Source organism: Apium graveolens, chromosome 5, assembly GCF_009905375.1.
Source record: "Apium graveolens cultivar Ventura chromosome 5, ASM990537v1, whole genome shotgun sequence".
Taxonomy (NCBI): domain Eukaryota; kingdom Viridiplantae; phylum Streptophyta; class Magnoliopsida; order Apiales; family Apiaceae; genus Apium; species Apium graveolens.
Genome location: NC_133651.1, coordinates 113,531,055 through 113,546,620, shown reverse-complemented (window position 1 = coordinate 113,546,620; position 15,566 = coordinate 113,531,055).

Below are 15,566 nucleotides of genomic sequence, written 5' to 3'. Positions count from 1 at the left end.
GAGCCCCTGTTAGAGCTTCTATCAAATTGAGTCTGTCTTGCTTTAGATAACCATCAAACATTTCAATTCTGAATCTTGAAAATGAGCCAGCTTTTACATTTTGAAATCCTCCATCTTTGGAGATTCTGCTCATCCTTTTTGCTTTGAGTTCTTCAGATCTTTTGATATGCATTTCAATTTCCTAATTATACTTCCTCTTTTTCTCCTCATATTCTGCTCTACTCCTGGCTCTTGTATCCTCCCTTACAATCAACCATTCAGCTAAAATAGGTCTCCATGCTCTTGTAGCAGTATCCTTGTCCTTCATCAAACTTATCACTTTTTTGATTTCTGTTGAAGAGAGAGAGTCCATCAAATTGCTGCCAAGAAAAGTGAAAGTCCCATCTTGAAAGTAGATTCTCACTTCCTTTAGAGTGACAACCCAGACTCTAACCATTTTCTCATCCAGTTGTTGAAAATAGTCTTCATCTGAACATCACCAGTTTAAAGGTAGAAAATCATTCTCCTTGAAACAATTCCTGATGGCCCTTTCAGTAACTTCAACTTTTTCAGTAGGCTTAGCTTTCTTAGGTTTTCTCCCAACAGACTTGAAATGAGTTTTATGTGATGGTTTGACATAAGATAGGTCTATGATTTTCTTGAGAGATGTTTGGCTTGTGGTGATTGGAATTTTTAGAAAAGAGTTAGCAGTTTCTTTGTATAGAAATTTGGGCTTGGAGGTTTGAGGTGGTTTGATGTTTGAGATTGTTGACTTTGAATGTTGAGCTAAAGGTTGAGCTAGAGTTGTTTTGGATTTTTAGGGTTTGGTGTGGTTCTGAGCCATCATGATTCGTCTTGCTTCTCCTCTCACTTCTTCTTTACTTCTCATCATCCTTCTTTTCTTCTTGCTTCTTTTCTCTGTTACCAGTTGCCTTGGAGATTTGACTTGGATTTGCACCAGTAGGTTTTTGATTGTCATCCTTCTGCTCATCATCATCTTTGTCATTTCTTAAGTTGTATTGAGTATTTGGCAACATGGTGTCAGGATTCAAGAGATATATGTCCAAGATTTTTATCATTTCAACATCCTCATGCTTCTTGTTCTTTTTGTACTTCAAATTAGACTGCAATGTCATGATCAACCTCATATTTGATCTGACACAATGTTTAGGAACAAGGAGATGTCTTGCTTGCTTGGTTGTTGGACAGACATTAACTACTCCCTGGTTTGGATATAGATAGGCTTCTAGAAAAGCTGCTATATGTGCCTTTTTGAGCTCTTGGAGAAGTTGAGTGTCTTCTTGAATAACTGGATTCACCCTGTCAATCATTACATCCAGTTCAGATGCTCTTAAAGTCTAAAGATTTGAAAGAGTCACCTGAATGCACCTATCCACACCACCATCATTGATGCTCGTGATAATCCTTTTCTCTAAAAAGTTATCAACTTTCATCACCACTGCCCTTATGAAGTTGATGTTCTTGGCCAAAGCTTTCTTGCAAGTCACATAGTTGTTTTGAAGAGACACTCTTAGTGCTGCAAGAAGGTCATTGAATTCATGATCTTGATTTGGTCCTTCTGCAGCCCTTTGAAGTCTTTCTTTTCCAACATCAATTTTAGCACTTGAACTTTGACCAACCTGAATAGGCTCTTTAAATTTTGCCTTAGCATCTCTAGATTGCTGAATCCTAGCCTCAATCTCCCCCTTAGTCTTGATGATAAGCATGCGTAGGGGAGTTAGAATTTTTGGCCTTGTTTGTTCAGGTAAAGAGGGCATTGGTATGTTAAGCTTCCCCATGATGGCCCCCAAAGCAACAGAATTCTGCATTTGAGAATGCTTGTGAGAGCCCACCAGGGTCTAGATATCTGATTGTTGACTTTTGACTAGAGAAGTCAAGGCTTGGACTTGTGCATTGAGAGAAGCGTTAGAGGTATGCAAGTCTGAGACTTGTTGTTGAAGAGATTGGATTTGAAGATTTTGTAGAAGTGGAGCCAGGCTGATGAGAGCTTGTAGATATTGAGGAGCCAAAAGTTACTTCCACAGCCTGTTTGATGCCATCCATGAGCAAAGCTGAAGGCTCATATCTGCTTTGGTGAAGTTGTTCCAGCTTGACCTTTGTGTCATTTGAATGAGTGATTTGTTGTTGGACAACTGCATGAGGAGTAATGAAGGATGTTTTGAGATTTTTGACTTCTTTTTCAATGGAAGTAAGATCCATCATTGACATTTGATCAGCAAAAATATTTGAACTTGGAGATGATCTGTACTTGGTGAAAAGCTTTGAGTTGAGCTTTGTAGACCTCAGTGACTGCATCATAGACATCCTGTAGAGTCAAGGCCTTGGAATTGCTTCCAAGAATAATGATATATTCATCTCTAAATCTGTCCAAGACCTGATCCATCTCCAACACAAAGTCTTTAGATAGTCATGCATCCACATTCCCATCTATTTCTGCATCATTCACAATCTTCTCCTTCTGTTTTTCAACATCTTCATTGTATGTGAGCATAATGGCTTGATAGTCTTGATTGCTCATGTCTGAAGTGAGTAGATGTTGTGAGATATTTGCTAATCCAGAAATCTGCTCAACTAGAAGATCATCTCCAGATGTAGGTTGAGAGTCAGATTCTTGCAGCCATTGAGAGAGAATGTGTTGTTGTTGAGGTTGTGAGGTTGAAGGTTGAGCTGTTGAGGGATCAACTTTTTCAGTAGGCTTAGCTTTCTTAGGTTTTCTCCCAACAGACTTGAAATGAGTTTTATGTGATGGTTTGACATAAGGTAGGTCTATGATTTTCTTGAGAGATGTTTGGCTTGTGGTGATTGGAATTTTTAGAAAAGAGTTAGCAGTTTCTTTTTATAGAAATTTGGGCTTGGAGGTTTGAGCTGGTTTGATGTTTGAGATTGTTGACTTTGAATGTTGAGCTAAAGGTTGAGCTAGAGTTGTTTGGATTTTTAGGGTTTGGTGTGGTTCTGAGCCATCATGATTCGTCTTGCTTCTCCTCTCACTTCTTCTTTTCTTCTCATCATCCTTCTTTTCTTCTTGCTTCTTTTCCCTGTTACCAATTGCCTTGGAGATTTGACTTGGATTTGCGCCAGTAGGTTTTTGATTGTCATCCTTCTACTCATCATCATCTTTGTCATTTCTTAAGTTGTATTGAGTATTTGGCAACATGGTGTCAGGATTCAAGAGATATATGTCCAAGATTTTTATCATTTCAACATCCTCATGCTTCTTGTTCTTTTTGTACTTCAAATTAGACTGCAATGTCATGATCAACCTCATATTTGATCTGACACAATGTTTAGGAACAAGGAGATGTCTGGCTTGCTTGGTTGTTGGACATACATTAACTACTCCCTGGTTTGGATATAGATAGGCTTCTAGAAAAGCTGCTATATGTGCCTTTATGAGCTCTTGGAGAAGTTGAGTGTCTTCTTGAATAACTGGATTCACCCTGTCAATCATTACATCCAGTTCAGATGCTCTTAAAGTCTGAAGATTTGAAAGAGTCGCCTAAATGCACCTATCCACACCACCATCATTGATGTTCGTGATAATCCTTTTCTCTAAAAAGTTATCAACTTTCACCACCACTGCCCTTATGAAGTTGATGTTCTTGGCCAAAGCTTTCTTGCAAGTCACATAGTTGTTTTAAAGAGACATTCTTAGTGCTGCAAGAAGGTCATTGAATTCATGATCTTGATTTGGTCCTTCTGCAGCCCTTTGAAGTCTTTCTTTTTCAACATCAATTTGAGCACTTGAACTTTGACCAACCTGAATAGGCTCTTTAAATTTTGCCTTAGCATCTCTAGATTGCTGAATCCTAGCCTCAATCTCCCCCTTAGTCTTGGTGATAGGCATGAGTAGGGGAGTTGGAATTTTTGGCCTTATTTGTTCAGGTAAAGAGGGCATTGGTATGTTAAGCTTCCCCATGATGGCCCCCAAAGCAACATAATTCTGCATTTGAAGATGCTTGTGAGAGTCCACCGAGGTCTGGATATCTGATTGTTGACTTTTGACTAGAGACGTCAAGGCTTGGACTTGTGCATTGAGAGAAGCGTTAGAGGTATGCAAGTCTGAGACTTGTTGTTGAAGAGATTGGATTTGAAGATTTTGTAGAAGTGGAGCCAGGCTGATGAGAGCTTGTAGATGTTGAGGAGCCAAAAGTTGCTTTCACGGCCTGTTTGATGCCATCCATGAGCAAAGCTGAAGGCTCATATCTGCTTTGGTGAAGTTGTTCCAGCTTGACCTTTGTGTCATTTGAATGAGTGATTTGTTGTTGGACAACTGCATGAGGAGTAATGAAGGATGTTTTGAGATTTTTGACTTCTTTTTCAATGGAAGTAAGATCCATCATTGACATTTGATCAGCAAAATGTTTGAACTTGGAGGTGATCTGTACTTGGTGAAAAGCTTTGAGTTGAGCTTTGTAGACCTCAGTGACTACATCATAGACATCCTGTAGAGTCAAGGCCTTGGAATTGCTTCCAAGAATAATGATATATTCATCTCTAAATCTGTCCAAGACCTGATCCATCTCCAACACAAAGTCTTTAGATAGTCATGCATCCACATTCCCATCTGTTTCTGAAAGAATTTACGGATGAGCGGAAGCGTGAAATAACAATTATTCCGTAAAAACCATATACCGCATATATAGAAAAACATGTAAAAGGGAAAAACCGAGGAATCGAAATCATACCTCGTGAATCGAAGCTTTATAATGATTGGAGTGCTAGCCGTTGCTCCTTAGTGTGTGAAGCACTCTAACGGTATCCACCAAGAACGATCCGCTTCGATGAACCTTTTTATAAAACTAAGCTTTTATAAAAATGGAGTTTTGGGAGAGAGAGAGAAGAAGAAGAAGATGGAGGCTAGGGTTTTCATAAAACCAAAATTGTGTGTCTTGTCAAATGAGCCATCCATCTCATTCTATTTATAGGACTCTCCTAGGGTTTTATAATATATCTTTATATATTTTAACCCCCACATTTTATCTTCATAAAATGCTTTAAAAATAATTAAAACTATTTTAATCATTATTCCTTTTTCTTAACTATTTAGAAAAATAATTCTCTCTCTCATTATTCATCAAAGGAAATATTCTTTTATGGTGTGACCCTGTAAGTTCAATATTATGCCGGTAGTAGAAATAAATAATAATAAACTTTTTATTAATTATTTATATGAATATTAAAATTTACTAAATATAATTAACTGATTAATTATATTTATTCTACATCGTGAGTGATGCTTCTCAACATATCGCGACTATCCGGATAATATGAATTCACTGCTTAGAATACCAAGAACCTGTCAGTGAATAGTTACCGTACAATTAACTCCTTCTACCCACCAATGTCCTGATTAAATACAAGGCATGGATCTTGTGTCAAGCCTATCTAATTTAATCATTTGCTTTCCCACTTACTATGCTTAGTTCTATGTAAATTAGAAACTCCTTTCTAATTTCATTCACTCTGGCCAGAGATTCCTGAACTAGCATAAGTGGATCAGCTTTGAACATTCTCTTCCTTCACTGGAAGGGGTAGATCCTTTATTGATCATACACTATCTTTGTGTACAAATTCCTATACCCAGTAGAGCCCTAATAATTGTCCCTGGAGACTAAGAACTAAACCAAAGCATAGTTCAGTGTACACAAGATGACTATGATGACCTCAAGTCTAAGGATACTTGTACAACTATCACTATGTGAACAACTGCTGACACGTGAGTGAACTCCATCAGTTGTTCAGCTGTGCGAGTCATGTTCAGTGAACTTATTCTATAATAAGCACCTTCATACTAGCTATAGTGTCACCACACAAATATCTATGAGAATAGACATCCTTCATAATGAAGCAAGCATACTATGTACCAATCTTTGCGGATTATTAATTACCAGTTAGTAATCCTATGACCAGGAACTATTTAAGTTTAGAGTTATCATCTTTTCTGTCTCACTATTATGATCTCATCATAATCCATAGAAAGCTTTACTCTAAACTATGGTATATCTTATTTAACCACTTAAATAGATAGAGCCCGTAATAAAAACAAAACAAGTCTTTTATTAATATAAATGAAATCAAAGCAGATTACATAAAAGTTATTCCTAAATCCTCATACTTGATTGGACTTAGGACATATCTCTTTCAATCTCCCACTTGTACTAAAGCCAATCACTCTGGTATCTAATACCCATCTTGTCTTTATGACGATCAAAGTGACTTTCAGAAAGTGGCTTTGTGAGTGGGTCTGCTATGTTGTTATGTGTGTCAACTCTCTTTCAATACAATACAAGAAATGTTACCGCACTCCCACTAACCCTTTTGTAGACACATGGTTCATCTACGTTTTTGATAAAACCAAACTCTTTGATTGTCTCATCAAAACGGATGTTCCATCTATGAGAAGCTTGCTTTAAACCACATATGGTTCGCAGCAGCTTACACACTAGGTTTTCATTTCCCTTGAAAAGAAAACCATCTGGCTATTTGCCAGATCTCATAGTCGTAGTAAGCAGCATTCGCAAGCAAAATCCGAACTGATTATAACAGGGCTACAGGTAAAAGGTTTCATCAAAGTCAATCCATTACCTTTGTTTGAATTCTTTTGCCACAAGCCTGGCCTTAAAGGTCTCCACCTGGCCATCTGCTCTAATCTTTCTTTTGTATACCATATACATAGATTCCATTTCGGATTTCATGGCACTTTGCCATTTCTCTGAGTCAACACTACTCATAGCCTCATTATAGGTCATAGGGTCGTCATCATCAATGATTGACAACTCCTTGTCATTCTCAATGACAAGGCCATAATACCTCTCAGGTTGGCGAGACACTCTCCCTGACCTACAAACGGGCTGTTCCACAGAAGGTTGTTCAGTCTGAACAGGTGTTTCCACTTGATTCGTAGTAGTTTGTGCTTCTTGAACTTCATCAAGTTCAATTTTGCTCCCACTGTTTCCTTCAAGGATAAACTCCTTTTCCAAGAAGGTAGCATGTCTGGAGACAAACACCCGATGATCAGTGTAAAAGTAATACCCCAAAGTATCTTTAGGATATCCCACAAAACTACATTTTACGGATCGAGATTCCAGCTTATCTGGGTCAACTTTCTTGACATAAGCTGGACATCCCCAAATCTTAATGTGTTTAAGACTCGGTTTCCTTTCTTTCCATATCTCATACGGAGTTTGAGGAACAGATTTGGAAGGTACCTTATTCAGTAAATATGCTGAGGTTTCCAATGCATAACCCCATAAGAATACTGGAAGATTCGCATAGCTCATCATGGACCGAACCATGTCTAACAAAGTTCGATTTCTCCTTTCAGATACCAATCTGGAGGAGTCCACTGGGAGACTATACCCTTTTCTTTGAGATAATCCAGAAACTCTCCATTCAAGTATTCACCACCTCGATCTGATCGAAGAGTTATAATACCATTTTTGGTTTGTTTCTCCACTTCATACTTATACTCTTTGAACTTTTCAAAAAGCATCAGACTTGTGTTTCATCAAACACATATCCGAATCTAGATCTATCATCTATGAAAGTAATGAAGTTTGAAAATCCACCCATGGCTTGCGTAGACATTGGTCCACATACATCCGTGTGTACCAATCCTAGCAAATCTGCAGCCCTCTCTCCATGTCCACTAAATGGAGACTGCAGTGCCACAATGAAGTGAGATCTTCATCATCCCTTTTCTTTTATTAGTTTATTCAATCTGAAGTAAATTATGTCACATTTATACAGACCATTATTTAAAGTACCACGTCCATAAAAAATATTATCTCTAAGAATAGAACATTCATTATTCTCAATAATAAATGAAAATCCAGCCAAGTCTAACATGGGAATAGAAATAATATTCCTCACAATTGAGGGAACAAAATAACAATTATTTAAAATAATAGTCTTGCCCGTAGGCTTATGTAAATGAAATGATTCTACATCTTTAGCAGCAACTCTTGCTCCATTTCCCATCAGTAGAATCACCTCCTCTTCCTCAAGAGTCCTACTTCTCCTTAGTCCCTGCAACAAATTGCAGATATGAGAACCACAGGCGGTATCTAATACCCAAGTAGAAATTTGATTTAATGACATATTCACTTCTATCATGAACATACCTGAATCAGAAGCGGTAGTCTCACTACCCTTCTTCTCCTTCAATTCTGTAAGGTAAACCTTGCAGTTCCTCTTCCAGTGCCCCACCTTGTTACAGTGAAAGCAAACAACTTTGCTCTTGGGGTCTTCAGCTTTTGGTGGAACCGGCTTTGCTTCACCTACTTTCTTCTTCTTGGAAGGGTTCCTTTTCCTTTTCTTAGGATTGAAACCTTCACCAATTAGAAGAACAGAACTCTTCTTAGGGGAAAATTCGATTCCGCAGTCTTCAACATGTTGTGGAGTTCAGCCAGGCTGACATCCAACTTATTCATGTGAAAGTTCACAACAAACTGCGAGAACGAACTCGGAAGCGATTGCAAGACCAAGTCTTGGCTCAGCTCCCCATCCATGGCAAAACCAAGTTGTCCAAGACGTTCAATCAAATTGATCATCTTAAGTACATGGTCATTCACGGATGATCCCTCAGACATCCTACAACCGAACAGCTCCTTCGATATCTCATATCGAGCTGTCCTCCCTGCCACATCATACAACTCTTGTAGATGCATAAGGATAGTGTGAGCATCCATATGCTCATGCTGCTTCTGTAGCTCAATGTTCATGGAAGCTAGCATGATACATTGAGCAATATTTGCATCATCTATCCACTTACGATACACAACATGTTCATCATTATGTGCATCGTTAGCAGGTTCAGTAGGCTTAGGTGAGTCAAGCACATATTCCAGCTTCTCCACCCTGAGAACAATTCTCAAGTTTCGAAGCCAGTCAGCAAAATTAGGACCAGTCAACTTGTGAGCATCTAGTATACTCCGGAGTGATAGTGCAGAAGATATAACGAATATAGTAAATCTGTGAATGATAAACACATAACAACACTTAGCAAATATTCAATTTCATTTCAAAACACTATATGAATTGGGTCTTTATTCATAAGTGGCTCCCACTAGTTTATCTAATTTATTCAACCCCCTACATGAAAAATTAAGCATTCATAATGCTAGTGGGAATAGGGATCCTACATTCCATCACACAACCTCGGCTGTGGCACAAAACGTCATGTGATGTTCAATAGGCAGACAACTCTTGTCAATTACATCTTATGTTATTCCCTAATCAAACTTTAGCCTCTTGAATACTTGAGTCACGGCTGTGGCACGACAAACTCAATATTCTAAGTCAAGTCTAACCCAACATTCCGTACAATTGAATCAGTCTCCAACGACCCACGGCTGTGGCACGTAACGACCTTTAGATTCTAATTCAATGTACACATCTCTATGTAATAGACTAGTATTTCTTATTTTGAAATCAAAGCCCTCGGCTGTAGCATGAAACGACAATGATTTAAAATATAAGAACCACTTTCTATCATGTTGGAAGGCTATGACCGACACAAGCCCATTGTGTCATTGGCCAATTACTACTTGATATTATTTAATTTTAGAGGGATTATATTACGTTACAATCATAATCATATTATAAAGAGATTTTTCCTTTTAAATTAAATATTTCAAATCAATAATCGATAATCAGATGATTCCCAGATCGGGTGGAGCATTGTCAAGAGGCGTCACTTAATAACCCTTTCTTACAGATAGAAATCTGTTGTTGACAGAATCATCCTTTCTCTCAAAATTGAAAATTCATATTTAATTACGTGTTTCATAAACATAAGAATCTCATGATTGTATTCATAATATTATTGTTAAGGCAAGAAACGATTCCTATTCTAGATTTTCTAGAGCACACCTTATATTGATTTAAGTTCACCTAAATCTATCATCGCATGGTAAATACAGGCATATATCTCATATATAAAAATAAATAAACAAGTAAGCATGCAATTAATATCATGTCACACATTGATATAATGATGTATGGATTTATTATAGCATTTAAAAGCAATTAAAATAATTAAAACATGCCTTAAAATACTTTCGGGAATATAAACAGTTCAAAACTTTTATATAAAAAATATTTGACCACTCCATTAGATTCGTCTCGGAAAAACGAATCCAACGATATATTGCACGCCCAAAATGGAGTTACGAAACTCCCAAAAAATCAAATTTAATGTGGACATACGGGCTGTAACACATGTACGTAATGCGTTACAACACTGTTGAGCCATTTACGCGTGTAACGCATTCCGTAAATGCGCAACAGTTGTGTAACACATTCACGGAATGCGCAACACACCCCCCCCCGCCCCGCGTGCGCTGCACGCACCTGCAGCAGCCGATAGCAGGTTTTCAAAAAAAAAAAAAATTTGTTGTTACTCCCTACCATGACCTTTTTGCTTCCTGCTGCTGTTACAAATTAGGAGAGGTAACCCCCTTTCCTTTACTCCCTTATTAATAACTCTTTATAAATAATATTATTATTAATAATATTATTATTTTAATTTTATTATTAATAAATTAATTAACAGTTAATTAATAAATTAATAAAAATCAAAATAATATGATTTCTTAAATCAGGGAGTAGCAGAAAAATACCAGATCAGCCATGGGTCCTTGTGCAAATTTTAATCATAATTATTCACATGCATAATTATTTTATGAATTTTAATTAAAACAAATTTTAAAAAATTCATAACAAATAATCTACACATCACAAAATTATGAAAAAAATATCTAGATGATCTACAACACTTGTAGAACCCAGATCAGTAGTCAAAATCTCATGCAAAAATTATTTCGAATTAATTCATAATTAAATCCAAATAAACTTGCAAAAATCATAATAAATCCATACATGCATTAAAAAATCTGAAATTTTTTATATGAATCTCTATATGCAGAACCTTGCTCTGATGCCAATGAAGGAATTTACGGATGAGCGAAAGCGTGAAATAACAATTATTCCGTAAAACCCATATACCGCACATATAGAAAAATATATAAAAGGGAAAAACTGAGGAATCGAAATCATACCTCGTGAATCGAAGCTTTATAATGATTGGAGTGCTAGCAGTTGCTCCTCAGTGTGTGAAGCACTCTACCGGTATCCACCAAGAACGATCCGCTTCAATGAACCTTTTTATAAAACTAAGCTTTTATAAAATTGGAGTTTTGGGAGAGAGAGAGAGAGAAGAAGAAGATGTAGGCTAGGATTTTCATAAAACCAAAATTGTGTGTCTTATCAAATGAGCCATCCATCTCATTCTATTTATAGGACTCTCCTAGGGTTTTATAATATATCTTTATATATTTTAACCCCCACATTTTATCTTCATAAAATGCTTTAATAATAATTAAAACTATTTTAGTCATTATTTATTTTTCTTAACTATTTAGAAAAATAATTCTCTCTCTCATTATTCATCAAAGGAAATATTCTTTTATGGTGTGACCCTGTAGGTTCAATATTATGCCGGTAGTAGAAATAAATAATAATAAACTTTTTATTAATTATTTATATGAATATTAAAATTCACTAAATATAATTAACTGATTAATTATATTTATTCTACATCGTGAGTGATGCTTCTCAACATATCGCGACTATCCGGATAATATGAATTCACTGCTTAGAATACCAAGAACCTGTCAGTGAATAGTTACCATACAATTAACTCCTTCTACCCACCAATGTCCTGATTAAATACAAGACATGGATCTTGTGTCAAGCCTATCTAATTTAATCATTTGCTTTCCCACTTACTATGCTTAGTTCTACGTAAATTAGAAACTCCTTTCTAATTTCATTCACTCTGGCCAGAGATTCCTGAACTAGCATAAGTGGATCAGCTTTGAACATTCTCTTCCTTCACTGGAAGGGGTAGATCCTTTATTGATCATACACTACCTTCGTGTACAAATTCCTATACCCAGTAGAGCCCTAATAATTGTCCCTGGAGACTAAGAACTAAACCAAAGCATAGTTCAGTGTACACAAGATGACTATGATGACCTCAAGTCTAAGGATACTTGTACAACTATCACTATGTAAACAACTGCTGACACGTGAGTGAACTCCATCAGTTGTTCAGCTGTGCGAGTCATGTTCAGTGAACTTACTCTATAATAAGCACCTACATACTAGCTATAGTGTCACCACACAAAAATCTATGAGAACAGACATCCTTCATAATGAAGCAAGCATAGTATGTACCAATCTTTGCGGATTATTAATTACCAGTTAGTAATCCTATGACCAGGAACTATTTAAGTTTAGAGTTATCATCTTTTAGGTCTCACTATTATGATCTCATCATAATCCATAAAAAGCTTTACTCTAAACTATGGTATATCTTATTTAATCACTTAAATAGATAGAGCCCGTAATAAAAACAAAACAAGTCTTTTATTAATATAAATGAAATCAAAGCAGATTAGATAAAAGTTATTCCTAAATCCTCATACTTGATTGGACTTAGGACATATCTCTTTCAGTTTCTGCATCATTCACAATCTTCTCCTTCTATTTTTTAACATCTTCATTGTATGTGAGCATAATGGCTTGATAGTCTTGATTGCTCATGTCTGAAGTGAGTAGATGTTGTGAGATATTTGCTAATCCAGAAATCTGCTCAACTAGAAGATCATCTACAGATGTAGGTTGAGAGTCAGATTCTTGCTGCCATTGAGAGAGAATGTGTTGTTGTTGAGGTTGTGAGGTTGAAGGTTGAGCTGTTGAGGGATCAGAACCATCTTTGACTGAAGTCACAATTTTACTCACAGATTGCTCTGTGTTTATGACCAGTTGTTCCACACTAGTTATGGGAACCTCTAATTGAATTGTAGGGGATTTGACTGGGTTACTGTCATGTACATCGGTCTCAAACCCTTGTGCTTCTTGTAAAGCACTGTCACATAATTGTGATAAACTTGCCTCTCCCATGGCAGGGTCATTGGCAATTGTACTCCTAACATCAACTTCTAATGCAATTTACGCTAGGGTTTTAAGGGGAGGTATTCCTTGTATAGGAACCTTCAATTGAATTGGAGAGGATTTAGATAGATCCCCCTCAGAAGTACTACCCTCAAACCTAACAGCATGTGAAGGATGATTTGTACATGAAGGTGCATTTGAGACATCCATAGGGTCTTCAGAAAAAACTGATGAATCCCCCATAGTTTTGATGGTGTCATCAAGGTCTACCCCAGCTAGTATCCTCTCACCATCTAATTGTAGTGTCTGGGTGGTGAGCAATGTTTCTTGAACCAAGTCGTTTAATTTAGCTTGCACTTGAGAATTAGATTCAAGTGCTGTAGATAGAGAAGAAATTTGTGAGATTAGAAGTTGTTGTTCAGAAGTGAGTGTTGGTAGCTCCCCCTGAATGGATGAAGGAGCTTCAATAGATGTGCCTTCACTGTGTGTGCCATCCATATTTCTTCTACCATACACTTGGATTTGATCAAGTGCAGGCTGTGCAGACTCTATACAAGATGCATTGGGGTGAATGCTCTTTTCAATAGACACACCCTATTGAGAGGATGTATCTAGAGTCTGTTTAGTACTCATTTGTACAACTGCATCCTTTTAGGAGGATACAGAGGTGGCTTGAGTGGTCAACTCAGATTTCTTGCTCTTCTGTGTTCTCTTGACCAATGGTGACTCAGCTTATGTTTGGTCCTCACCACTCTCAGTTAAAACAGTTAAGGTGATCTCCTTTCGCTTCTTTTTACTCACCTTATCCTTTTGGGAAGATGAGGTGGTTGGTTTCGTAGCTGCTATTGGTTGGTTTGAAGAAGTGGTTTCAGCTTGGAAAGGTCCCTGTGGGTCTGTGTTTGTACTTCCACAGGTGCAGGAACCATAGATGTGCTAGATTGTGCATTGGATCTCATGTCAGGCATTGGGTAAGTCCTAAATCTCTCCATCATAAATGGAGTGATTTTCAGACTCACATTTACCTTATCCTTTGTAGTAAGTTAACCAAATATTATTTTGGACACTTTCTTACAATTGCCTATTTTTGTGTTATCTATACCATTCAACATATGTATGTCTATTACTTTATGATTTAAAGTAGACATCATGAACCTAGGAAAAAAAATTTCCTTACCTCTAGCAGATTGGGGCATGGTTAGCCTGGTTGCAAGTTCTTTCAGGATCAGTAGACCAACATTTAAGTGTCTGTTGTGGGCTATAGAGTACACCAGTTTTTGCACCACACTTGAAATATTGTCATACCCCGTCTTCCTACATGTGAAGGCCCTCACTACATAATCAAACACAAAAGACCATTTTTTCCTTAAGTTTGTCATGTTCAAGCTTGACAAGTTGATTCTCCCACCATAGTTGATGAAGTCCATAAACTCAGTCAATTCATCCTGGGTTGGCACCTCCACTAAGTTTGCAGTTGGAAGACCCAAGGTTATGTTCACATCTTGCTCATTAAACTCTATCTGTTGGCCTTGAAAGGAATATGTCCTAAGTCCAATCATGTATTAGGATTTAGGAATAACTTTTTATATAATCTGTTTTGATTTCATTGATTTTAATAAAAGACTTGTTTTGTTTTTATTACGGGCTCTATCTATTTAAGTGTTTAAATAAGATATACCATAGTTTAGAGTAAAGCTTTTTATGGATTATGATGAGATCATAATAGTGAGACCTAAAAAGATGATAACTCTAAACTTAAATAGTTCCTGGTCGTAGGATTACTAACTGGTAATTAATAATCCGCAGAGATCGGTACATACTATGCTTGCTTCATTATGAAGGATGTCTGTTCTCATAGACATTTGTGTGGTGACACCATAGCTAGTATGTAGGTGCTTATTATGGAATAAGTTCACTGAACATGACTCGCACAGCTGAACAACTGATGGAGTTCACTCATGTGTCAGCAGTTGTTCACATAGTGATAGTTGTACAAGTATCCTTAGACTTGAGGTCATCATAGTCATCTTGTGTACACTGAACTATGCTTTGGTTTAGTTCTTAGTCTCCAGGGATAATTATTAGGGCTCTTCTGGGTATAGGAATTTGTACACGAAGATAGTGTATGATCAATAAAGGATCTACCTCTTCCAGTGAAGGAAGCGAATGTTCAAGGCTGATCCACTTATGCTAGTTCAGGAATCTCTGGCCAGAGTGAATGAAATTAGAAAGGAATTTCTAATTTGCATAGAACTAAGCATAGTAAATGGAAAGCAAGTGATTAAATTAGATAGGCTTGACACGAGATCCATGCCTTGTATTTAATCGGGACATTGTAGGGTAGAAGGAGTTTATTGTACGGTAACTATTCACTGAATAGGTTCTTGGTATTCTAAGCAGTGAATTCATATTATCCGGATAGTCGCGATATGCTGAGAAGTATCCCTCACGATGTAGAATAAATGTGATTGATTAATTAATCATATTTAATAAATTAGAGAATTTATATAAATAATGATAAAATAGTTTTATTATTATTTATTTCTACTACCAGCTTAATATTGAACCTACAGGGTCACACCATAAAAAGAGAATGATTTAATGGTGGA